The 26,381-nt window shown below is 38.7% G+C and overlaps 1 protein-coding gene across 2 annotated transcripts in view; it reads right to left on the bottom strand.

The window, feature by feature from the left end:
• The window catches only part of p3h2 (prolyl 3-hydroxylase 2), a 91,952-nt gene that overhangs the window by 40,498 nt on the left and 25,073 nt on the right, over positions 1-26,381 (bottom strand). The window lies entirely within an intron of this gene.

Here is a 26,381-nt window from a genome sequence, read left to right as displayed (position 1 = left end):
AGAAGTGCCTTAGAGCCTGAAACACTGCTAACATCTCCAAGCAGTTGATATGCATGTGGAGATGATGGTCCCTCCACTGTCCCGATGCGGGAAGGCCCCTCAGGGTCACTCCCCAGCCCTTGCGTGAGGCATCTGATGTAGGCGCTGAGATATTACTCCTAGTGTAGGGCCCTGGGACAGAAACCAGGGCTTTTTCCATATCGATAACGCTCGTAGGCAACGCCTCGATGCTTTGATTGTGCTGAACGGATTTCCCCTCGGGGAAAACCCCTTGGTTTTGAGCCACCACTGTAATGGTCTCATGTGTAGCAGACCCAATGGGATTATGTTGGAGGCTGCCGCTAGTAGACCCAACAGCTTCTGGAACTGTTTGACTGTGATGGCTTGGCCCAGTCTGATCCTCTTTGCGGCTGCCCAAATCGACTTGATTCGGGTGGGGGACAGACACGCAAACATCGTCGTGGAGTCCCATAGCACACCTAAAAAAGTGGTCGTCTGAGCTGGCACAAGCACACTTTTCTTTTGGTTTAGCCGCAACCCCAATTTCTCTATGTAAGCGAGAACAACACCTCGATGTTGAACCGCTAACTCCCTTGATCGGGCTAGAATGAGCCAATCGTCGAGGTAATTGAGAATTCGAATCCCTTGTAGCCGCAGCGGAGCCAAAGCTGCGTCGACGACTTTGGTAAATGTGCGGGGTGAGAGTGCTAGGCCGAACGGAAGAACCCTGTACTGATAAGCCTTGCCCCCGAAGGCGAATCTGAGGAACTTCCTGTGACTTGGAAGGATGGATAATGGAAGTATGCGTCCTTCAGATCTATCGTGACAAACCAGTCCTCGGACTGTATTTGTGACACGATGGTGCTGATAGTCAACATTTTAAACTTCAGTGTTTGTACGGAGCGATTTAGCTGTCTTAGATCTAATATCGGACGCAGCCCTCCATCTTTCTTTGGAACGATGAAGTAACGGCTGTAAAACCCTGACTCGATGTCTAGAGGAGGGATCTGTTCTATGGCTCTCTTTCTCAGAAGAGATTCTAATTCTTGTTCAATCACTAGAGCCTGCTCTGGCTTCAATAGGGTATGGAGCACCCCGTTGAAGCAAGAGGGGCGTGAAGCAAACTGAATTCTGTAGCCCTTCTCTATGGTAAGCAGGACCCACTGCGAAACATTCGGCAGCCGTTTCCACTCTGCCAAAAATTTCTGCAGGGGTACCAGTCTCTCGAGACTGGTCTCTATGTTCCCCTGAGTAGCTAACTCTGGGCACTGAGGCGAACTCACCACAGGAGGCCCTTGATTTAACTGCTCTTGGACCCTCAGTAGAGGGGGCGAGTCCACTAACTTCACCACTTTTGGGATGAAACGTTTGTGGATATCGCCCGGGGTCTCCACGCCCTGAGGAACCAACTGTGGGAGGGTTGGTGGATAGACCCCCTGTGGGCAACGAGGAGGTGGCCTTTGCTCCTTGTTGGGGGCTGCCCGAAAAAGACCCAGTGCTAGGACTTCTTCTGAGGCCCAGACCGTTTCACAACGATGGTCCTCAGACCACCGTATGTCACCGTCTTTGCCTCTTGAGAGCGTTTCCCAGCCCATTTCCTTTTTGGGGGCTGACGGGAAGCCACACTCTCTTTTTGCTCGGCTCTATACCGGGCAGATGAGCTGGTGACGGCTGGGGCTGGTCAGCCCCAGAAGGATGCCCTTTTGGTCGAAGGAAGCTCCCGTAGGAGCCCGACCTCTTTTTCGCCCGCTCAAACGATTTGGCGACCCGATCTACAGAGTCGCCGAACAAACTTGCGGGCGAAATGGGAGCATCAAGGAAAATTTGTTTATCTTCCTCCCTGATGTCCGCTTGATTCAGCCATAAATGTCTCTCCGTTACCACCATGGCCGCCATAGAGCGGCCTAAAGATCTAGCTATTTCTTTGGTGGCACGGAGAGACAAGTCCGAGGCCCGAAGTACTTCTCTTACTGTATCGGGCCCCACCCCATCATTATCAAGGGCTTCCTTCAGCAGGTCTGCCTGGTTTGCCTGCAAAAGTGACATTGTGTGCAGACACCCAACAGACTGGCCTGCTGCCGCATATGCCTTGCCGACTAACATCGATGTTAATTTTACTGGTTTTGACGGCAAGGCGGGGGTCTTCGCCGACGATGCCTGAGGTAGCAAATGGCGCGCCAAATGCTCCTCCATTTTCGGCATTGTGCGGCATCCGTGCTCATTCAGACCAGCAACGGCTAAATATATATTTATCCCTGCTGGCTTATAACACGGGCAGTGTATGGATTTTTCAAAGTGTAAATGATCTCTTTTTGGAGATCTTTGTTAAATGGAAGACCCCCCCTCAAAGGCCTGTCTTGTGATGGCAGGATGCGTTCATCACACAAACCAGCTTTTTTGCGCACTTCCTGCCTCTCTACTTCCCAGTTAATATTATATTTAGCTGTTACATTGGCCAGGACCTCTGCCAGCTCATCATATTCGGGGCATAATGGGGGAACGTAATTTTGGCCCCGAAGGCCCTCTATACTCTCGACTCCCTCAGAAGCCAGGAGCAGCCGCCCATCTGCGCGAGAGGAAGAAGCCGATGAACGGGCTTCCAGCTCGCGCTGACTGGACCTCGATCTCACAGTGGGGGAGGAGAAGAAGGCCTCGAGCTTGTCTCCATCCCCTCTGCCAGATCAAGCTGCGATCCCCACGACATTAATCGCCGCTCAGCCTCAGCACGGGCGGGACCAATGCCGCGAGCCACACCTGCCGCCGGCTCTTTATCAAACAGAGCGCGGCGACTTCGCAGCACTCGACCAGGAAGTGAATCGCAATGCACACAGCCACCCCCCTCAAGGGCTGACTGTGCGTGCTCCTGACCGAGGCACTGCACACACAAATCATGCGTGTCCTGTTCTGTGAGGAAACGAGGACATGGAGGTACACATGATCTAAATGTCTTTTCCATTTTGCAAATTTTTAAATAGAAAATGAAAGTGTGTGCTTTGATTCAGTTTAAATGGTTTTTGTAGTGCCTTATCAGTGCTGTGAGTGCTTCAAAATCAACGAACTCATTCGCAGAGTGAAGAGAGAAAAAGCTGAAGTTCACTGTGAGTGTGGGGCTTTTATACCTTCGGTCTGACGCCACACGCACGTTGCGTCCCGCCAATTACATTGGATTGTTTACACCTGTGCTTCAGAAGGTTATAAGAGAGGGATGGTATCCCATTGTGTCTCCTAAAGAGACGCAGCGTAGAGTTCCCGAAAGGGAACCAAGTGTTTTCTGACTGCAATGGTAAATTGGCCAATTTTATAGCTGATGAAAACATATTTACACCCTGGTACAAAAGGGAGTTTTGGTATATATAGCTATTACCCTTCATGACAACTTTGAGGGGGGTGAATTTTTTATAACTCATCTGTTTCCTTTACATTAAGTCTCCATAATTAAGAGAATGGCCACTTGAGTGACAGCTAGGTCTTGTTGCTCGCTGTCTTGTCACTTCAGCTAATTCCGGCTGATTACCCATGAACTCAACAAACAAATCATCTTTTTGCGTTATTTTATATGGCTTTACACAGTTACACAATTACACCATTGCCTTTTGGAATTATTTCTGACAATTATCAGATAATATGGCATCAAATGACCTCCATTTCCTATATAAGTGATGTTATATACTTATATACCATCTCTAAAAATTTATTTGTTTTATTAAAGATAATTTATCAATTATAATTTTCTTTAGAGCTGTAATGCACTCCAGAATCTGACAGATTTATTAGCTGTACATTAGAACAGTCATCTGAAACATTGTCATACAGTGTTATGCCTGGATTTCATAAATAGCCTTGCATTTACTAGCACAGAGCACCCGGAAGAAACCCACCACAAACACAGGGTGAAAATCCTAACTCCACACAGATGGCAACTGGCCCAGTTCAGGACTCGAATCAGCAACCTTCTTGCTACGAGGCTGCAGTTCTAACCACTGAGCCAACAATATACAGCCTAAAATACCTAAGGTATTACATGTAAGCTAACTTGCTAACAAGAGCATGAGCAAACCTACAGTACCATGACTCAATATACAACTTTATTGAATGTAGCAAAAAACCTGATTTAACAGAAACTAAAACAACCAAACATACAACTTAGCATAGTAACATAATCATAAAACCATACCATAACCTAACATAATATTCAATCTTACAGAGAGACTTTGACACAATGAATTGTCCCAAAAATGGTAGCTTTTAATTGGTAAAAGTAACAAATATGTTCTAGAATCTAACAGACAAGTATGAATATGTTTCATACAATTTATACAATTCGATACTGAACAGGTATCTAAAAAATAAGTACTAGTGTATATTTAATAGGGACTTTTAAACAATTAAACAAAAATCTAACCGATTAGCCTATTAACTTTCCTGTCGTGTTCGGGTCAAATCTGACCGATTTACAACTTAAAACACTCATAAATATTGTGTTTTACATCTGATTGCCTCAAGGCCTTATGGTATCCTTAACACTATGCACTTGAACATTTAAAAGTGATCACCTCTTTTTGAGTGTTTTAATTACCCATGTTACACCTGTGGTGTTCCTGGTCAAAAGTGACCGCCGTAGGAAATGAATGGGTATCCAGACTATGTTCAACAATCAAACAGAAAATACAAACAGAAAATATCCCCATACACACCACCCCAACTCACTCACACAGATTTCAGACTGAGAATGTCTTGTTTAAGTACACATCTCTTTCTCGTGCTCATGTGCCTATCCTCTCACATGATTACCCTCATGACATTACATGTTCATTTTGTAATACATTTTCAGTGCCTATTTGTATTTTCACTGCATCTATTTTATGTCAAAATTCATGTTAAACACTAGTTTAAGGCATTTTTCACAGCTAAAAATGCTTTTTGACTAATTTAAGAGCAGTTAAAAGAAACGGGTCAATTTTAAGCAGGAACACTAAAGTAATGAGTGGGAGGTGAGCACGACATGAGGGTTAAAATCTTCATAGGGTGTGCTAGGCTTAATTAGTAAGACTGAAAGAGTAGCTGCTATCCAAACAAAGGCCATGTTGCAACAGTCCTCTGAAAACATATTTTAGCTGACTTCTGAATGACTTTAACAGATGGTTTCACAGTTGAGACACTCATTTCACACACACTTGCACACAAATCCAGCGTTGGCATTACCAGATATTCTCAGTAAACTATTACATTAAAAACTTTAGTATGCGTAAAAACAATTTTTCCTTCAGTTTATGTCAAACTAATACACTCCAACATACTGCGCAACACTTTGAAAAAATAAAATACAAATCTGACAACATGAAGCAGAAGTTTGTTCCAAATAGCATAAACAGACGTTCAGTGAACGTTTGTGCCTTCTGGGTAAATATTTTCCAGAGAGAGCACCTGTGGCCCTCATAACTGCTCTTTAATACACAGCACCGCCGCTTTTCTCCCTGCATCTCCAGCCAGAGTTTACAAACCATTTACTTGCTGGCTGTAAAGAAGAAAAACATCCCGTTTGATGTGGGTAGCAGTCGAGGCCAAGGCAATCCCCATTTATGCATGTTTCTTTCACATGAAAAACTTCTGCGACATGTTGATGGGACTGCAGATGCTTTTATGTGCTGAGAAAATCATGGTTTAGTGGAGATCAACAACAAACACGCAAAGCCTTAAAGAATGTTTTCTTTTCTCTCAACTTTTTGATCTAGTGGCTAATTTGTATGAATTCATCCAATCTCATTTGTAAATTAGTACGACTTGCTCATCCCCTAATGACGGTTCGGTTTAGGGGCGGGGTTGGGTGCTACACCTCCTTTTAAAAGTTGTACATTTTTGTACGACTAATCTTGTATGAATTTGTAGGAATTAGACAGGCTGGAAGGAGACATCAGGGGTGCTGAACCCTGTTCCTGGTGATGTACCTTCCTGCAGATTTCAGTTGCAACCCTTATCAAACACACCTGTTTGTAATTATTAAGTGCTGTTCAGGTCCTATTTAATTGGTTCAGGTGTGTTTCCTCAGGGTAGGAAGGTAGATTTCCAGTAACAGGGTTGAGCACCCCTTGCTTACATTAATGCACACTTAAGTTTATGTTTACACCTTATTTATGTTTATTCATGTTATCCATACAAATAACACTGAGAGATGACACCTGACAGCTGGTGTAACATATTTATGTCTACATTATACTTAATTTTGTTGGTCAAGTACACTGACAATTGCCTAACAGCAAGAAGGTCGCTGGTTCGAGCCCCGGCTAGGTCAGTTGGCATTTCTGAGAGGAGTTTGCATGTTCCCTCTGTGGGTTTCCTCCGAGTTCTCTTGGTTCCCTCACAGTCCAAAGACGTGCTATGTGAATTTAATTAGCTTTATTGGCCATAGTGGATGAGTGTGAATGAGTGTGTATGAATGTTTCCCAGTGTTGGGTTGTGGCTGGAAGGGCATCCACTATGTAAAGCATATACTGGATAAGTTGGCGGTTCAATCCGCTGTGGTGACCACTTATAAATAAAGGCACTAGGCCAAAAAATAAAATGAATGAATGTAATGAACTCAATTTGTTTATTTAAATTTCACCAATATAAATTGTTTGTAACCACTTACCGTACAAAAAATTAGGCAAATCCTATTTACAAATCCAAACAAAGCCTTGTTGTTTAAACTTTAAATTAAGGATAAGCTAATATTTAACTAAAACTCACCAGAACACTTGAGTCTGTAACTTATAACCACAGTGAAACAGTGTTACTGAATTCAAACTGCCATTATCCTGGTTTCACTCAACAGTGAGCAATAGAGAAACCACAAGAATCTGTTTAAACGCAGTAAAATCTCGAAATTAAACGCAGTGTTTAGAACGTGGATCTTGTTCAGTTGTAGTATGCATTTCATTTAGGCCATCATTCCCGATTACCATCATCAATTTGTTTTAAAGTTTAGTAAACAAAATGTTTCTGTAATCAAAATAAAGTGGGAATTTCATCACGCCTGACCAGCTGTGTAAACCATAAGCTAAAACCATAAGCTAAAAAAAAATCAGGGAGCTTCTTGCAAGTCCGCTTTTTTCCACCCTATAGTATTTGAAGTGTTTAGATGCAAAAACATCTAAATATCATTTAATATTTTCTTCTAAAATTAGCAATTTTTCTCCAGCTCCTGTGTGTGTACTCAATAATTTTACTTTTTATAGTGATGAATAAGTTATTTTCATTACCTGTAAAGTAAATTAACGGAACATGAACATAGCGGGCTGAGAAAAATGCTCATTTTAGGAGGACATTTTAGATGGTTTTTGCATCTGAACTCTTCATTTATTCCAACCAGTTGACTTGAACCAGTTGACTTGTCTTTATCCACTGCAGTTAAATCTCCAAGTCAGCCGGCTGTGGGGTACATACAACACGTGCTGTGAAAAACAACCACGTCTTGTGGAAATCCTGTACATGATGTCATCCTTCTGGGGGCATAGCCTCCCAACACCTTGGTTAGGGCTGACACACTAGCCTTTTTCTCCACACACATGTTGGTTTAATAAGGTAATGTCTGAGGAATGTCTTTAGAGGCGGATGAAACAGACAGCCTCTTTCATTAGAGGGAACACGTGAAGACATGGGATCGCTGGAAAAAGTACCAGATAAAAATAGGCCTACAATAATTCAGCTACTGTACGCTACCCCTGAATGGAAGTCTGTGTAGGTGAGGTCTGGTTGTCAGAGGGTTTTTGATTGGATGAGGTGTTTGACTGTAGTTGATTCACTTGTATGTAATTAGAGGGGGAATCGAAAGATGGGTAGTTGAATTAAAGGTCAGGACTAAATTCTAAGGCTTTTTGTTTGGTAAACACTCCTTTTCTTGTGTCTAAATGAAGGCCTTCAGACAATAACATCTCATGCTCTTGTAGATAGATCTGTCTAAACACAGTTACAAAGAGCAAGTAGAAGATTAGTTACTGCATTGAGTATTAAGAATGAACAATACTTTTCCAGCTTTTAATAATCTACGCAATTAAAAAGGATTTCCACTTACTAAAATTTTACATACATACTTCATGATATATAGTATAGCTAGCAATCAAGCAGAGGACACTCAAAAGTTTGACAAATATTGCAGCTGTTGGACAACATAATGTACTTCTGAGGCTTTTTTAGTCGAGAATGTATTTGTTTAGAGAAAGTGAAGGGTGACGTTCCAACACAAGATGGCAACAGAGACCGTATAATAAGTCCTTAGAGAAAAAAAACAAAAGCAGTTGCTTGTACAAAAGGGTTTTGAGACTCTTTGTGCTTGATCTTTTTTTTTTTTACACACAATTATGCCATCAAACTCTTGTATAAATGCAATATCACACTCATAGCAGTGCAATATGGCTGTATATTGGCACTGCAGGATGACAATAAGGCACTCTGCCTGTGGCCTCAAGCCAACGCATGCCTCCTACCAGTGCCGATATACAGCCATATCGCACTGCTACTCGTGTGATATTACTCATATATTATTATTATTATTATTATTATAGTTATTATTATTATTATTATTATTAACAATAATAATAACTGTTAAGTAGCTAAAATTGTTTAAAATATTTTTTTTATATATAAACATGAATTAAGCCTCAACAATAGTATATTTATAAATGTCAAGTCAATTTTCAATGACAAATAATGCACACCAAAATATATACTTAAACACAATGGACACATTTTAAAATGAACACCAAAGCAAAAACAAAGACAGCATTCTTGCTCTGCTATTCTCAGCCAAATATTCTGTGTGTGATTGCCACCAAGCAAGCTTGCATTTCCGGTCTGCTGCATTTACATGCGTATGAATGAAAGTCAATGGGGCGAAAAGTGCAGTGTGACCATTAAACAGTCCTGTGACCACTATTGTTGTTTTGGTTGCGTACTCACCCTTACAGTACATATAGACTGAACATGTACAGCATGCTTTCAGTATTTACTAAATGAAAACATTTTTGCTGTTTGCATAATGGCAAACATTATACTGTCATATTTTGTAACCTATTTGCAAAAATCTCCATTTATATCTTATTAATAGTAGCTTTTTAATGTTTAGTAAAATATTTGAGACCCCTAAAGTTCCCAAATGGTTCTGATAACCCCTAACCACAACCTAACAGTTTACTAATAATCTGTTAATTCTATAATAGGAGTAGACTCACACATAGGGTACCATGAAAATAAATATTTTTTTAATGTTAGACAGTTAGAGATTCAAAATACTTGAATCTAGTATTAACATTCCTATTAATCTAGAGCCAATTTATTGGTTGTTTGGTTGATACTCATTGCAATATTTCCATTCGCTTCTCTATTTCTAATGATCCCATTAAAGGCTTAAAATGTTCATAAAATAGTGAAAAACAGTTACCAAAAACTTTCCTTGCCCGCTGCATCAGGAAAAATGGTTTTGCGATATGGGATGACGTACCACTTAAAAAAAAGACTATTTGTTCCAAAAATGTGATGAATGCACACAGTTAATAGTCCTCAACATCTTTGGCTCCTGCACCTCGTCTTTCATGTCACTGCGTGGGATCTCTTGGCCCGGAGCAGAGGCTTGAGTCTACCCTCCCTCCACATTCCTGCAGAGCCCTCGGCCTGAGAGAGGGCAGGATCAACCCGGACTCACGCTGGCCTCCTAATGACCACAGACTCCCCGCTGGAGAGAGCCGGGAACTTTTGAACAAAAAAAAAAAACAACGTCATTTATCTCTATCTCAAAAAAACCACGAGATTGTTTTGAACTTACATTCACCCTCCTCGCGCACTTTTTATGGGCTGAATCAGTTTCAACTGCAGAAGCTTTATTCAGTATATGTCACAAAGCACTTTTTTCTTGACAATGTTTACAAATGAGTTCCTTTAGAGGTCAAAGAGCCCATTACAGCTCTTGTTGAGGCATATCAGTGCACAGCTTAAATGCAAGGATTGGAAACAGCAGAATGGGGGTGCTGTACTAAAGGAGTACAATTTAAAGCAGGCCTGGACTTTGTTCACACACAACAAGGCATTTTAACAGTGGGATTGGTATTGCTGTGCCTTCACAATGATGCCTTTCATTCTCTTAAGAAAGCACCAGCACCCTTGATTTTCCTCCCTGGAGGTCTGCGCACTGTATTTTGTCATGTTGCAGATGCCCATCTGTATCTTAAGCACTGTACTGAGTGCAGGAAACTAAGCAAAGGCTACTATATTGGCTCTGTCAGGTGTGAAAGCTCCTGAAAAGCCCTCATAGAGGCCCTCAAGGAATTCTGGGAACCCTGAGGTTCTGAGTGCCAAGCGATGAATGATTTCTCCAAAGTGTTGTTGACTTTTAATTCAAGCTAAAGCTGAACTCCTAGGTATGGCTCAGGTCTCTCTAAGTCTATGGGATCAGACAGGAGAAAGTTGTACAAATTTCTGGCAGTCGTCATTGTCTATTTTATTTTATTTGCTTTGAAGACTTTCACAAAGCAACACAAATATCCTGCCAGACAGAAAAGCCTAACAATTCTGATTGATGTCTGTAGAATTAAGTCTGAAGTCAACTTCCCACGCAATGAACATTGGGGGCGTGATGCAGCAAGTTTCCATCAAAAAATAACTTTCCTGGATTCCAATGAATGTGACTCTTCTGTCCAGTGTGACACCATTAAACCAAGCCAATCACACTGGATTCAATCTACAATTTACAACTGTTTCTCTGACAAAATGTGTATTATACTGTAATTGCAGAATCACAATCTCTATTTAATTTAATTATATAGCCACAATGGTAATGTTTATAAAATTAAGTTAAGCTGCTTTAATAGATCTTGACACACACACACACACACACACACACACACACACACACAAAAAAGAAAAAACTACTAAAACAATTTCATTTAAAAGGCAGAACGTTCCCAGCAGGCACAGGACATAAACATGAAACAACATTAGGCAGACGTTAACGTCCAACGTCTAACCTAAAATCAACATCTAGTGATGTTAAGCTACGTTCACACCAAACATAGATGAAGCATCAAGCGCGGGTAATTTACATGTTAAGTCAATGCAAAGATGCAAATAGACATCCTGTGGCACGATACACACGAATGAGGCGGCGCGAATGAAAAAATCAAATCAAATCGCTCAAGTTGGAAAATCTGAACTTCAAAGGACATTCATGCTGTGTTAACCAAATCAAATGCTTTCTCTTGTAGGGGCATGATTATGACGTAGCGCCTGTTGTTAGTGTCCCGGGTCAGTCGGAAGCACTGCTGAAAGTCTCCATCATGTATATTTATATAATGAGCTCACAGAGCTGGGGGCACCTCTGAATAGAGGTGCAAACGACTCAGTGCTGTTAATCAGCCTTCCTAAAGCACATAAGCACAGCTATTTTCTCAATAAAATTCATGTTGGCCATTTTTCAACAAAGCTAGAGTCACAGAGTAGATATAAGCCCTGCCCATGACGCGAATCCACGTCTTTAGTGAGGTGAATTTGACATGCGAATGAAGTAAATTCAAAATGTTTATCTGTAAATAGTACAATTTATCCATGCGTTCTACATCTGGTGTGAACACAGCATTACAGCTTGGCGTTGTGTGGATGTTACCAATATGACGTCTATCAGACATTGGATTTTGGTTGCCATACCTGACTAATTAATGTAAGTATTTGACGTCAATATGACGTTGGTTTAAGATGTTGGCTCGACACTGGATTTTTGTCACTTTCTAACACCAAATCAACTTTCAATAAACCAAATAACAACGTTATTTGATGTCGTTACTGGATGTCCAAAAAACATTTTCCTTAGACGCTGGCTAGACACTGAATTTTGGTCACCTTAAATCACAACCTAAATCTAACCCAATATTAACGTCTTATGACATTGTGTGCTGCTGGGATAATGAGCTTAAATATGAGGTTTGGAAAACCCATTCGTTTGTTGGTTTATAGTGATGTTAGCACAGGCCAACTTTAAATGCTACCAAAGTGCACCAAGAATGGGTCTTCGCTCCAGATCACTGCATGAGGCAGGTTAGTTAACCCAAGGAGACCAGCAGAGGAGGTGCAGGGGCCTGTTATCTTTGGAGGCATGGGGAGCTTGAGATTTGACAGTAGCCTGGCTTGCAACACCGCAGGCAGAGAGCTGTGATAAACATGCCAAGTGGAAGCCCCCTGCAGTTCGGGAGCCGCCAACAGCATCCTCCTTTGAGACTAATCTTGGCTCCCCGCTGAAGAAACACTGCGCAAATGGGAGTAAATAACTTGGGGGTATTCAGGGAGTTAATCTCTCTCTGAAAGGGGACGACTGTTTTATTAGATTGGGATGACTGTTATTAATTAGTTTTTTCAATTATTTTAAGGAGGCACTGCTGGAAAGAACATCTCTTTAGGAGTTCTAGTTACTGTTCAAAGTTGTTGACCAACAAGAATAAATTAAGTCAATGAGTAATTTAAACTTGCAAACTAATAATAAAATTTAAACAATAAAATCTCTGTAAAAACAGACAACAGCGACAAGATGAGTGCTTGGTGCTGTGGGATTCCCAGTGTGTTTTGATAGCATTACAGATTGATACATATAGATCTTGAATGTGTAAGGGCCATATTTCGTGACTGATTTCACACCCATTCGGCAAGCACGCTGATTTATGGTTAATGATGAGTGGTTCATTTAATAAGACTTTGGCTGAGAACATGTTTCCAAACCAAACCCACTGCTAATAAATTACATTTACAACTAGAAGCCAGACACTGGATAACGTAAGAAAAATACATACAAATCCATGGCCTGTTACAATTGTTGAAGAGAAGTTTGACACATTACATGAAAATTATGTGCTAAAAATGAACAAGCTTTCCTTTTTGATTTAGTTTCGCATACAAACAAAAACAATATGTTATATATTGCATGCCAGAGCATTAGATTGTGATGTCACTTTGTAATGAAACACCATGTGGCACAAATACAGTTCAGGGGTTCTTAGTTAGTGGATTACTCAATTAGCTGGATTTGGTTATTGAAAATTTGAAACGATGCAGGACCGTTTCGTTCTTAAAAACTTACCTGAGAGTTGTTGTCATAGCAACAGGCCTGGTAGCTTAAACCTGGGGTGCGATTCCGAAAACCATCGCTGCCAACTAAGGTCGCAAGTTTCAATACAAATCTAGGCTTTGATTAAAGCAATAGTTTATCCAAATATGAAAAGTTTGGTCCCACTTTAAATTAAGAGGCCTTCATTACTATGTACTTACATTTAAATTTTAGGAATTTTAAACTCCTAACCTTACCCATGACTAGGGCCAGACGGAATCTGCAGATGTTTTTGGCTATTTCTGCTGAGTATTTTGGTAAAAATCTGTGGATTTATGCTGAATTTTTTTGGGAGTTTCATAACTAAAACCTAAATATGCTAAATAAAAAAAATAATAAATTTTAAAAATATAACTTTTATTTAATGTTTAAAATGCCAATCCAATTAGATTCACTTTATTTTATAAATGAAGCAATTATCTCACATAATATATCTACTAAAAGACAGAAAATATTACTGTACAAACTGCACTGAACATAAATTAGACAAACATTTTCATATTAGTCAATAATATTATTGTAATTATTTAAAAAAAAAACAGAATAAATATAGATATACACACATTTACTCAAGTAAATAAACAGAATTCAGAATGGGCTAAAAATCTGCGGAAAATCTGTGAAAAATCTGTGGAATTCTGTGCATGGAGATTCTGTGTGGGCCTACCCATGTCCCAATAGCATAAATGTTGTGGAATACAATATGTAAATAGCACAATAATTACATTTAACTTATTGTTTTAATCTAAGAACCTAGTGGTTAAGGCCACTAGTTGCTTACTATTGTTGAACGCAAAAGAAGATGGAAGCTTGTAGCTAATGGCATTATAGGGAAAAACTGTGTAATTCAATGTCTGGGTTTTCAATATTTTTACAAGTATCTTCTTTTGTGTTCAACAGAAGAGAGGAACAAGTAAGAGGAGAGCAAATTACAATATTTTCATATTTGGGGAACTATTTCCGTAATAAAAGAAGAATGTTGAAGGGATTGCAAAGCATAACCAGTGATTGTGCATGTTAATGCAATCAGTGAAACAACAAAATTCACATGAGCCACAGGAGATCTGACATGATTTCCGACTGAGGAAACAGAATCAGCTTTGAGAGAGCTGGGAAAAAGAGCAGGAATAACAAAAACTAAACTGTGTTGATGACCTGTAGACTGGGGTCAGAGCCTGGGCTGTAAGTTAAGTTTGACCTGCCATATATTTGAAGATAATAATGGAGGGTAGCGGTGGAAAACACAACAGGTCATCTCTGATTACACTGTGTGAGTCAGTAGGGGTGAGGGGTCCTGAACCCGCCAGCTGATGACCTCACTGGCAACTGGTGCCACGAGTCTGTAGTAGTCAGGAATCCACTGATGTCTGATCCAGGATGCTTGCGAAAGGTTAAAGATCATGCCTGGCAGGATCTGACACATTCATCTTGCAAAATGAAAACAGAAAGACAAACGGCACTGATCATATGGACTGTAGAGCAAAGGAAAACAAGTGATCGTAAGGGGCTTGTTTTCATTCGTGGAGTAGACATTAATCCTACAAACTATATTTATTTTATATGTCTTAATTATGTTTTTGTAAAATATAGGGCTGCAGGGATGACATGTTTGATTGTTTTGTAGCTCTAACCGCAGAAACTAGCATTTTAACACTTTGATTCAAGGCACATAGAGATAGTTTTTGGTTAAATGTCTGATATAAGGTCTGTGGTTAATACCAGCTTATAATTTTTTTTTTTTTACATTTTATTTTACGGCATAAATTAATAGGGCTTCAAATTATAATGCTAACAAGTGGCACTACAAACTTTGTTGTTTGCTGACCTTAAAAAATTTAAATCTTTTTACAGTTCCTTAAAAAGTTGAGCTTTACAATTTTTGGTAATCAGACAATCTCTGGGTCTAGTGTGACACTTTTAGCTTAGCTTAGCATAAATCATTATATTGGATTAAGTTTGATTTATACTTACTACACGCATATGCTCTGGCGCATTATTCATGCAGTCGCAAAGCCTTCGCTATGGCTGACGTGCACCTCTCAAAAAATTTAACTACACGTTGCAAAGACGCATAGCACAAGCTCTGTGATTGGTTGGCTTGGTAGCTGTGACGAGTTTGGGCCATGCTGAGAGCGGCCAGCCTGATGGAGCGAGTGTTTACAGGTGTCGAGTCCTGTGAAGGTGGAAACTTATTTTATGTTTACCTAATGATTAAAGATGTTGCACGTTTACTAGTTTCCACCTCTGAATGAGTGAGTTTAAGCTACTTTTACATTAATGTAGTGTTCAGAAAAAAAAAAACACACACACCCGCGAAGAAACTTGATACAGAGGAACATAAAATCCCACAGCCAGTTAGCGGAAGTGTCATTGTACAAACAGCATGCAGAAGTATAAACGCATGATTATGCGCAAGGCAGGCACATGGGTCATGGCAATCTCTCGACGCAGAAGTATAAATCTGCCTTTAAACCAGGGATGTCAAACCCAATACCTGGAGGGCCACAGCCCTGCACACTTTAGTTCCAACCCTGCTCCAACACACTTACCTGTAGGTTTCAAACAAGCCTAAAGGACTGATTTAGTTTTATCAGGTGTGTTTAATTAGGGTTGGAACTAAACTGTGCATGACTGCGGCCTTCCAGGAATTGAGTTTGACACGCCTCCTTTAGACTACTAGACTCGCTAATGATAGTTCCTAGCCATATCGACATTTGAAATATCAACTTTTCATTTTCTGTCAGTGTTAGTACACAATGTAACTACAGAAGAGAGAAAGCATTTTTTTGTGCATGATGCTAATGCTAATACTAATAATATAAATGAACAAATATGTACCTTTTACAATTTGTTTTATGTCCAAAGTCAAACTTTCTCAAGCTTATTTAGGACATTTACACAAATTAAACATAATAAAAAAATAATAATAATACAGTGCTTAGCATATATTAGTACAGCCCTCACAAATCTTATCTTTTAAATTCATATTTTTAATAGGAAGCTATACAATATTATATCTGTGCATATACATTAGATTAGTCAGTACTAAAGCCAAATCTGGAGCTTATCGAACAAATAACCAAAAACGAGTACAGCCAAATTTATTAAAAAAAGGAAAAATGAAGAGAAGCAAAAAATATTTAAAAATGTGTTTACATTTTGTAGGTTGTAAAACATTTTTGCAATATTTTGCTTAATTTAATTGTATTGTCTTTACAATTCTAAATTTGTTTGATGACTAAAATATTATTTCAATAAATATATTTGTTTAATAAATTGGTTTTGTTTAAATGCACCAAAATACATTATACTCACTGAGAAATGAATAGAACTATTCATTTTCAAAATGGGGTGTATTCAATTATGTAGACTTGTTGAGCTCTATATATATTTTTGTGCTTTTCATAACAACGAAAAAACTATCAAACTAGCTAAAACTCTGTATTTTATATCCTGTATTGGCCAGACCAATTAGCAATGCTGTTTAAATGACTCCTCAATATGCTAGTGTTTCACAGAGCTCTAATTCAAACAGAATTTTACTGCATTTCATAGCTATAAAATAAGCTTTTCTTTTCTGTCATCCACCAAAGCTTGCACATGCTTCTTGGATCCAGAGGATGATGAATCCACACAGGGGACGTGTTGTCAGCTAACGCTTGATGTGCAAAATATGATGACAGATATTTTATTTGGCTTTGTTTTGTTTTCACAAATATCTAGCCTTTGTACTTATGCAACTTTGTCCTGCCCACATTACACAGGGTTATTTGTCAATGTACCAATGCGAAACTTATTCGATCCATATGTTAACAATGATTTATGAGAAATCAATGATCTTGAGCATCTCCATTTAAAATACCTGTTTCTTGTTAGCTATACAATCTCTTTGAAAAAAGACCATCAACAAAAGCAGACACTGAGAGAATGAGCCATGTTTCATGTAGTACATTTGGTTTTCATTCTACCGTTTAAAAAAACCAGACTCGTTCGATTTCAAGAGCAAACGAACCCTTAACACACTAACATTCTGTTGTGGCAGAAAGGCCTTCTGGTTTCTTCATTAAAAGCCTCACCTACTCCTTGGTAGAAACATTATATGTTGAGACTATAAATTTAACTGATTTCAATGAGTGAGTTTAAAGCCACAAGGACTCAATCAAAAGAGGAAACATGCCTTTCCTCTTAATTAACATTTTGCCAAAGAAAACTTTCGGCAGATCTGGTGATGCGAAACGTGATTTTTAACAGATGCTTAAGAGGACTAAGTAGACTGAAACCAAAATCCAGTTAACAATAAAATAGGCATGATTCTTCATCGTGAATATAGTCATTTTTAATGAATTGAAAGAGAAAGGCTAGCTTTAAAGGGCATTTTGGTTGTTACTTTTTGCGAAAACAGCATTTTAGGGGCTTTTGAAAACTAAAAAATTTAATTTGTAAGCTAATATTTAACAACAGATTGTGGACCACAGCAGGGGTTGCCAAATTTTTCAGCCCGCGACCCCCAAAACAACAATGCCAATGACTCGCGACCCCCAATATCCTCTAAGGTGGTTATAAAAACAGAAACCTTACATGAAATGGTGCACACACACCAATAGACCCAAGTCTATTCTTGGTTTAATTTTTTTATGGATGTCAGTGCTGTAAATGTGCCAGAAAGCTTAACTTGGTGTTATAAAATCAATCTGTTACATCTGACGCTGTTGCTGTCTTTAATATAATGTTATCACCCCAGGGGTCATAAACCAATAGAACAAGGAAACTATTAGCTACTACAATAACTATATAGTATTAGTATATAGTAACTATAAACTACTATTTTTTCAGTAGGTTATGGATAAAATATGGCAATTTTTATGGTTAAATAAAAACAAATAGATTTTTGGAAATCACCAGACGACCCCCCTTCATTGTCCCCCAAGCTGCGACCCCTCGGGGGGTCCCGACCCCAACTTTGAGAACCACTGGACTACAGAGCCATACAGTATGTGCGCAAAACAATAATGTTTATTTACAAAGTGACATCACCTCCTTTCAAGCCTGGCATGAAAATGACACTTTTATGAAAAAGATATAATTATTATTATATTATTATTATCTTTTGATTTACTCGATCGATAGGGGAACTTCTATTCATATGGTGATTTTAAGAATATTTGTATTCATTTCTCAAGGAATATAGGCAATGTATTTTGGTGCATTTAAACAAAAGATTTATTAAACTGATATATTTATTAAAATAATACTTTTTTCACCAAACATATTTAGAATCTGAAAGATAATACAATTATATTCAAGCAAATATTGCAAGAAAACATAAATTAAATTAAATAAAGTAAAGTAAAAAGTAAATTTTCTTAATTTGCAAAATTTTCTTTGTGACTTGTTTAACTACAACATTACATAATGTTTATAGTAAAAAAAAACACATAAGACTGACATTTTATGGGGACTTTGTAAATAATATTTAATATGATAATTTTGCCTCTGTACACTCGCAGAAATAAAGGTACGCAAGCTGTCACTGGGGTGTTACCTATTCAAAAGGTACACATTTGTACTTGAAAGGTCCATATTGGTACCAACAGATTTTAAGAGAAACACTTTTTAGGTCCTAATATGTACTTTTGAGGTATTAATATGGATTATGTACAGATTTGTACCTTTTGACAAGGTACCACTCCAGTAATTAACCTTTTAAAATGTGACCTTTTTTTGTTTTGTTATTTTATTTTAGTCATTTATTGTATATTTGTAAATGTGGAATTTCTTTTACATGTTGAACATTAAAAAATGCAAAGACAAAATTTTTACAGTGCAAAAATTATGCTTTTCTAACTTATAGTTTTTGTTTAGTTTCTAGTCCAATATGTCACATTAAAGATGCTGACAATTGAGTTGTGGATCAAAATGAAGGATTTATTATAAAGAGAATGGTCAGGCAGGCAATGATCACAATCAAGAGCAAACAGTAACATGCAGGCAAATCTAAAAGAAAGGTCAAAAAGCAGGCGAGTGGTCGATCCAGTCAATTTAACAATATAAACAACAAGCTAACAATGCGAAGGTCGGCAACGGAAAGGCAAGAAAACGGGTCGTAATGTTAATTTGACAGATAAACAAGGTTCATTTTATTTAAAGCCCATCTATCATATCATGAGCAGGTCCCAGCTGGAAGTGTGTGTAATCTACCTAATGAGGAACAGGTGCGTATGAGTGGTGCATGACTGGATATGTAGTTTGTGTAATGGTGGATGTAGTTTGCGAAAAAGCTGATTTGTATTCCGTTAGCGATCTGCACAGGCTAGATCGCTGGTGACCGTTACACAAAAAATTAAATCTTCAATCAGTAAAAATTTCTTAAAAAATAAAAAATATCTTGTTATCAGGAATAATAAGTTAAAAGTAATTGTTTTTCTAAAAACTAGTTAAAAATAATAATAAATTCATCTGCAAAACTGCCGTTATGTTAAACTGAAAAAGGAAAACCACAATTTTGACTTATTTTTTTTTTAATACAAAACAATACTTTTTGCTTGTCTTATTTATATATCTATATTTGAGCTCAAAATTACTTCAGATGCACATGGTTTGTGTAACAAACTTCCTGTTCAACCAGGAAGAAAGCATAGATATATTAGTTAATATAAAGATTTCCCCAGAGTTTTGTAAATCAACAGACTTTGGAAGGCTGGAAATGTTCAATGTTCTTGTTTATCATGTTTATGCTGAATCCTAAACAAGACCTCTCAGTTATTGCGGTATAATTGGCAAATTTGTTTAGCAAAGAAGGACCTTCCTGGGTTATGTCTGGTTTAGATATTTATGTACATGTAAGCAATAACAGAATCAACTACATTATCACAACATACACGTATAAAGATTTGGACTAACTTCCATGGGTTGGGGGTTGAGTTGTTTATCCAAAAGGCAAGACTTTGCATGACCAAATAAACATCCCACGACATTCCTTAGCTACACAGCGCAGACTATAAACTGGCATGGCTTTTGTAAGACGGGGGTTTACAATTACACAGCTGTCAAATGTAAAGCAAAATTCCTTTTGTTCGTGTTCAAAGAAACTGCGGCACAAACGCTGTAGGACTTTACACATCTGTTCCATTCGGAAAAGTGCAATTATATAACGGATAAACACAATTCCAGAGTACAAAGCCCTTGATTATTAAACCTCAGACGTCAGTAGGGGGTTTATTCCAAGTCGATAAACTACAGAGCTCAATCTGTAAATAGGGCTCTGGTTTCAAAACGGGCCACTGAGCAGGTCTGCGGGATGAACACACCTTTCGAAAACACCCTTGAGGTGTTGGCTTACACTCCTGAAAGTTTAAAAGCGTTTACAAAAAGCGCTGGAGATTTTCCACTCAATCAAAACTATGAAATGCTAAATAGTTCTAATAAAAGTCTAAACACATATGTGCCCTAGTGAAAACATCGGGAAGTGCTGCCAGAGACTATTTATAATTTTATTTAAGAGCCTGTGGTTTTACCAGTGGCAAACGCTGATGAAAGAGCTGCTTTCATGAGAAAATTCACGGCTCAACCTTTTGCTTGGTAAATCTTTTCATTTTTTATACCACACTCTCCTCAAACTCTGGGATGAAATACAGATTTGGATTTCCAGAGAGAAATGAAGGCATTTTGTGATAAATTTGGATGTAAAGGAAAAATAAAACGAGAGAATAAAACCTGCCTACTTATTATTTGACGGCCTCACAACATATAGGTTGTTTCAAATGTATGAAGTAACATTTGGTTGATAATAATCAACAAAAAACTCATTGAAAATGTTTACACAATGCGACAGAAGTCCTGAGCTATTAGGTGATTTCACTCATAGTCAAAATCACAAGTTTCTAAGAGATCATTTTGTATTTGTAATGAAATATTTGTGTGAGTATGGTATAAATTTATGAAGAGGGCATTGCTAATTTTGTTTGGGAACACATTACGTCAAAGTATACTGTAATCATATTTGCTTCACTGCTTTGCTTCATTACAAAAATTCAAGTACGATTAGACTTCAAAAATAAACAAATAAATAAAAAAACAGCAAAAGCGTGAATCCCACACACAAAAAAAAAATGGTGTCAAAGGTGCACTAGAAAATTTCTGAGCATGCTGAGAAGTTACTAATGTAGCATGTTTAAAACACAAATGATATCAAACTACTGGAATTTTCTTTGCTATTCGCTTCAACAAATTATATTTTAAACCAAAAAAACTGGTGACAAAAATTACTTAAAATGTTGTGGTAGCTTGCCAGGCCTTTGAGGTTGGGCTGCTTTGTTGCTCTTTATTCCTTCTAATAGGGATCGTGACAGGTGTATCCCATAAAAAAGGTGTCAAGAAACTGCTAAATTAAGCCTTTCCCATGACAGTTTTAAATTCTTCAGCTGAACATGCAGCGTTATAGCAATTATAATAGCAAAACCATGGTTTTTGCTTCTTTTTTTGCAATTACTCAAATTGTCATTAATATACAGTATTCTGAATTATCTAATCTTTTGATTCGCAAATACATGTGACCATACAAGACCATATGTAGTCGGTCACACTTTACAATAAGGTTCATTAGTTAATGTTAAGTAATGCATTTACTAACATGAACAAACAATGAACAATACATCTACTACTGCATTTGTTCATGTTAGTAAACGTTAGTTAATGAAAATACAGTTGTTCATTGTTAGTTCATGTTAACTCATGGTGCATTAACTAATGTTAACAAGCATGGACTTGAATGTTAATAATGCATTAGTAAATGTTCAATTATGATTAATAAATGCTGTACATGTGTTGTTCATGATTAGTTCATGTTAGTAAATGCATTAACTAATGAACCTTATTGTAAAGTGTTACCATGTAGTCTTGTAAACAGCTTAATAATCACAAGGTTAATCTGCGCTGCAGTGGGGAGAGCTGTGAATGTATAGCACATCATTTCATCAACGTCTCTTGAAATACTTTAAAGTAAGCAGCAGTTTATCTGGGAGAAGAATAGACTTCAATCGCAATCCAAATTCTACCCCTTAGCCCTTCACCTTACCCCTATCCCTCATTTTGCATGTTCCCGCCAAGGGATAGGGGTATCCTAATTCTCTTAAGCTTGAAGAGTTTCTCCGTGTGTTCACCCTAGCCTTGTATTCTTGTCCCCTTCTCCCTGCCTGCTGCCTGCCTGTTGACCTTACGCCTGTTATAGTGACTATGATTCTGGATTTGCCTTCATACGTCTGTTTGCACCTGTGTTGACCATTGCTTGCCTGACTACCTGAATAAACCTACATGTGGATCCTCACCTCTGTTGTCAGTGTCACTCTCCGTGTTACAATATGCCTTCAGTGATTTTCTGATAATATACATAAGATTATATACAATATAAGATAAATACTAAAAAAATAACACAACTGGAATAACTACAGCAGTCGTGATCGCCTGATCTCATATGAAGCAAGAGATTGCGATGATATATGATGATGTGTGCAGGTGCTGTAGTGCTGTCCCAATTCTTAGGGCTAAAATTTGAAGCCCTTTCTCTTAACACTCGTTTTTAAGGGCCAAAGGGGAAGGGGTATGGGTTACAAAAACAGATTTGGGATTGGGCCTAAATGTTCCAATTTAATTAATAGTGTGTGAATAAAGCAAATTGTCAGATTACATTAAACATACAGTTATTATCTGTGCTGTCTCCAATAGACATCAGTTTGTATTTTACTAATAATACATATCTTTTCCCCTTGTACTTATTTAAGATATTTAAATATCTGAAACTTAAAATACTGTACGTGTTATGTGATTGAAAACACAGAAAAGTTGTGATATATGACAAGCGCTGTGAACAGTGATTTGGGCACTTCCTCAACAGCTTGAATTAGCTAAGACCGGCAAACCACCATAGACTTGTTTTTTCTTTCTAACAGGGAGCATGACAGGTGAACCCCATAAAAAAGGTGTCAAGATACCAATAATATCCCCATTGTTTGTTCCAGAACATTTATGAGCACGTCAAGCAAACACTTCAAATGTACTACAAGCATGTGTTTAAAATAGCCTGGGGAAAACTCTTATCTGTCTCTTGTGCCTCTAAAAGACTGCACTCACCCAAAAAAAGAAGAAGATCTCTTATAAAAGGTCTTTAAAGACTCTACCAGACCTGCGTTCAGTCTACACTTAAGTGAGTGTGACAGTGGATTCAACGACAATGCTTTCCAGCTTCACGCACTTAAACTGCAAACACAATCCATGCACTCAGCAATTTCTGGGCGACTTGTGATCAAACATTGGTCATGCACAAGTCTGCTGGCAAACAATGCATTAACTGAGAGAGCACGTGTCTGTGGTTGCAGAAACAGACAAGCATGCATTTACATCATCCACCACCCATTTCTGACAGCAAGGTACGATCCAGATGAAAAAGTGCTAGCGGGTCAGTGCTGTTTCCTTTCTGGCCAGTTAGACAGGAAAGACCTAAATACAGGCTGAGCTTTCCTCACAGGTGCAGCTTTAAGAGGGAGCATGTTCCATACTCAAACGCAGAGGTAATAAATATAAAAACAACCTCTTGGCTTTGTTCCATGCTGATTCTGGGATGTTGCCCTTAAGGGCTGTAAAACAAGTAGTCGCTGGGGCCAATAATCTGTAGGTAATAATAGAAAGTGGAAAAACGTGCTACGTAACATCATGATTCAATATAGACTTTGCGGGTGGAAGTACTGTACCATGTTTCCTAAAGGTTTTGTGATTCACTGGAGTGTTTCTATTAGGGAACGTGACCATGTGCGTCCAAAGTTATCCTAAATGATAGCCATCTTTAAACATAGACTCTATTAGCAGGTATGGAAAATAGAAAACACTGAATATCTTGACTGTTGCTGGTGTTCATAGAATGGAAGTATTGTATGCACCTGGTTCTGCTCCTTGGCATTAAGGCAAGCACACCCTGAGGCCTGGTCAGTGGGTTAATTAGTCTTCCAGAAGCCAAGAGTGACGTAAAACCAGATGGCATGTCATCATTAGTATAATTAGCATACAATATGTGACTATTAACTCAGTTTAAGTGCTTCTTCAGAAGCCAATTTCAAACCACTACCAATATTGTGGCTCCAAAAGTAGAAGGATGCAATGGTTGGTCAAATTAGTTGAAGATTTAACTGATTTTGTGGTGGAAGGAGAGATGCATCACATCTCTCTCTTAACTATGAGATCACCATGGTAAACCCAGGGTCAACTGTTGATAGTGCAGGATAAAAAAAAAAACTTTTGGTAGTGTATAGGAAATAATTTTGTGTCATCAATGCTTCTCTAGTACCAGCTTTTCAGAGTGTCCTCATAAGCTTCAAGAACCTGGCCGAGAAATATAGTCCATATAAATTGCTCAACTGCATTACAAGGTTCAAGGGGTCCTGCCTAAACCACGGCGAATGAAGCTCTGCACAAGACTTTTGGCCAGCGGAGAAATTAAAATGGTCGTGCCCAACTGAGTCTGGTTCTCTCAAGGTTTTTTTTCTTCACTCCCATCAGGTGAAGTTTTTTTTTCCTCTCCGCTGTCGCCACTGCCTCGCATGGTTCAGGATTGGTAGAGCTACTCATTGATGAATTGGCTCTTCAGTGTTTGAACTCTCAGTAATGAATAAATCACACTGAACTGAGCTAAACTGAACTGAACTTAAACACTAAAACCTGAACCACACTGTTCCAGTTACTATGACCATTTATGTAAAGCTGAATTGAATTGAAATAGTCCAAGGAAAAGGATAGTAGTCCAAGGATTACGCTTTTCTTGAATTCATAACTTCGACAGCCAAATAGTCACTGCCAGTGATATCGCTACAGATTCTGGGCTGTATGCAGAGGTTAAAGAGGGGGTTTACTACTACCCCAGACTTTACTATGTTGTGCCGTCCAAGACTCTAGGCACTATGAACTCTGTGCCCCTTTTCTCCCCATCAGTGTCCCTCCTGATAACTGCTAGTAAAAGACATTTTCCACTTGATTTCCCTCTTGGTGGTGCTTCATGACGATTATGAAAAGATTCTGAAAGCAGGGGCTTCCAACTTGTGGGAAGTGCAAATGGGAGTATTGAATTACCCAGTCCAGTGAGTTGCTACAACTATTGCTACATGCACATCTATTGCTGTGGAGGGATGCAACACATGAGCCATACTGGTCTAAGGTCTCACAGAGGAGCTATGTAAAGATGAAAGTAAGAGTGATAAAAGGAAGACAGGACAAGACCATGCCCTGGTCACTTAAAGGGATGAAACTATGCAGCATTCATTTTGTGTTTAAGTTAGGGTTATCATTCACCAGTTGATGCTTCATTTCCCCCCTAAAACTAAATGAAGTAATTGCACATGAAAGTTTGTCATATGAAGATATTCAGATCCCAGTTTAGATAAAACCCAGTGGGCATCTTAATGTTAAAACAACATCAAAAACACATTGAAAAACATGTAAAAGAAATGCAAATCGATTTGATGCCAACAACCTAGGCATCTATTTGTCATCCACAGCGTTGGTTGTAAAGCTTTATAAATAATGTGCGCTACGTAAAAAGATTACTTTTCCTAAGTAACGAGTAATATACTGTAACACATTACTTTTCAAAATAAGTCATATTACTTGAGTTACATTAAAAAAATAAACATATTGCAAGTTACTTTTTACCTGGCTTAATTGGCTTTATGACCAAAGAGCCAGTTTCTGTGCCAAATGATTGAGTTTTAGTGGTTCTAACCTTTGACCACCACCCGTTCCACAATGCACTGGACCCTTACGGCTTCCCCTGCAGGTTCATAGGAGTATTCCCAACCAGTCCACATGTGTTTTGTGGGCTTGGAGAAGGCATTCGACCGTGTCCCTCTTGGCATTCTGTGGAGGGTGCTCAGGGAGTATGGGGTCAGAGACGCTCTGTTAAGGGCCATCGCGTCCCTGTATGAACAGAGTAGAAGTCTGGTTCGCATTGCCAGCAATAAGTCAGACTTGTTTCCAGTGCATTTTGGACTCCAGCAGGGCTGCCCTTTGTAGCCAATTCTGTTCAGCATGCACTGGGGGGGGGTTTGCTGCCGAGTGTGACACAGCTGGGATGAGAATCAGCACCTCCAAGTTCATGGTGCTCCACCGGAAAAAGGTGGTTTGCCATCTCCAGGTTAGGAGAAATACCTTATCCTAGGTGGAGGAGTTCAAGTTTCTTTGGATTTTGTTCATGAGTGAGGGAAGGATGAAAGGTGAGATTGACAGG

The sequence above is a fragment of the Danio rerio genome, chromosome 22 (genome assembly GCF_049306965.1).
Source record: "Danio rerio strain Tuebingen ecotype United States chromosome 22, GRCz12tu, whole genome shotgun sequence".
NCBI classification, from domain to species: Eukaryota; Metazoa; Chordata; class Actinopteri; order Cypriniformes; family Danionidae; genus Danio; species Danio rerio.
Note: the sequence above shows the minus strand (reverse complement) of the source record. Positions and strands in the feature narration are given on the sequence as shown.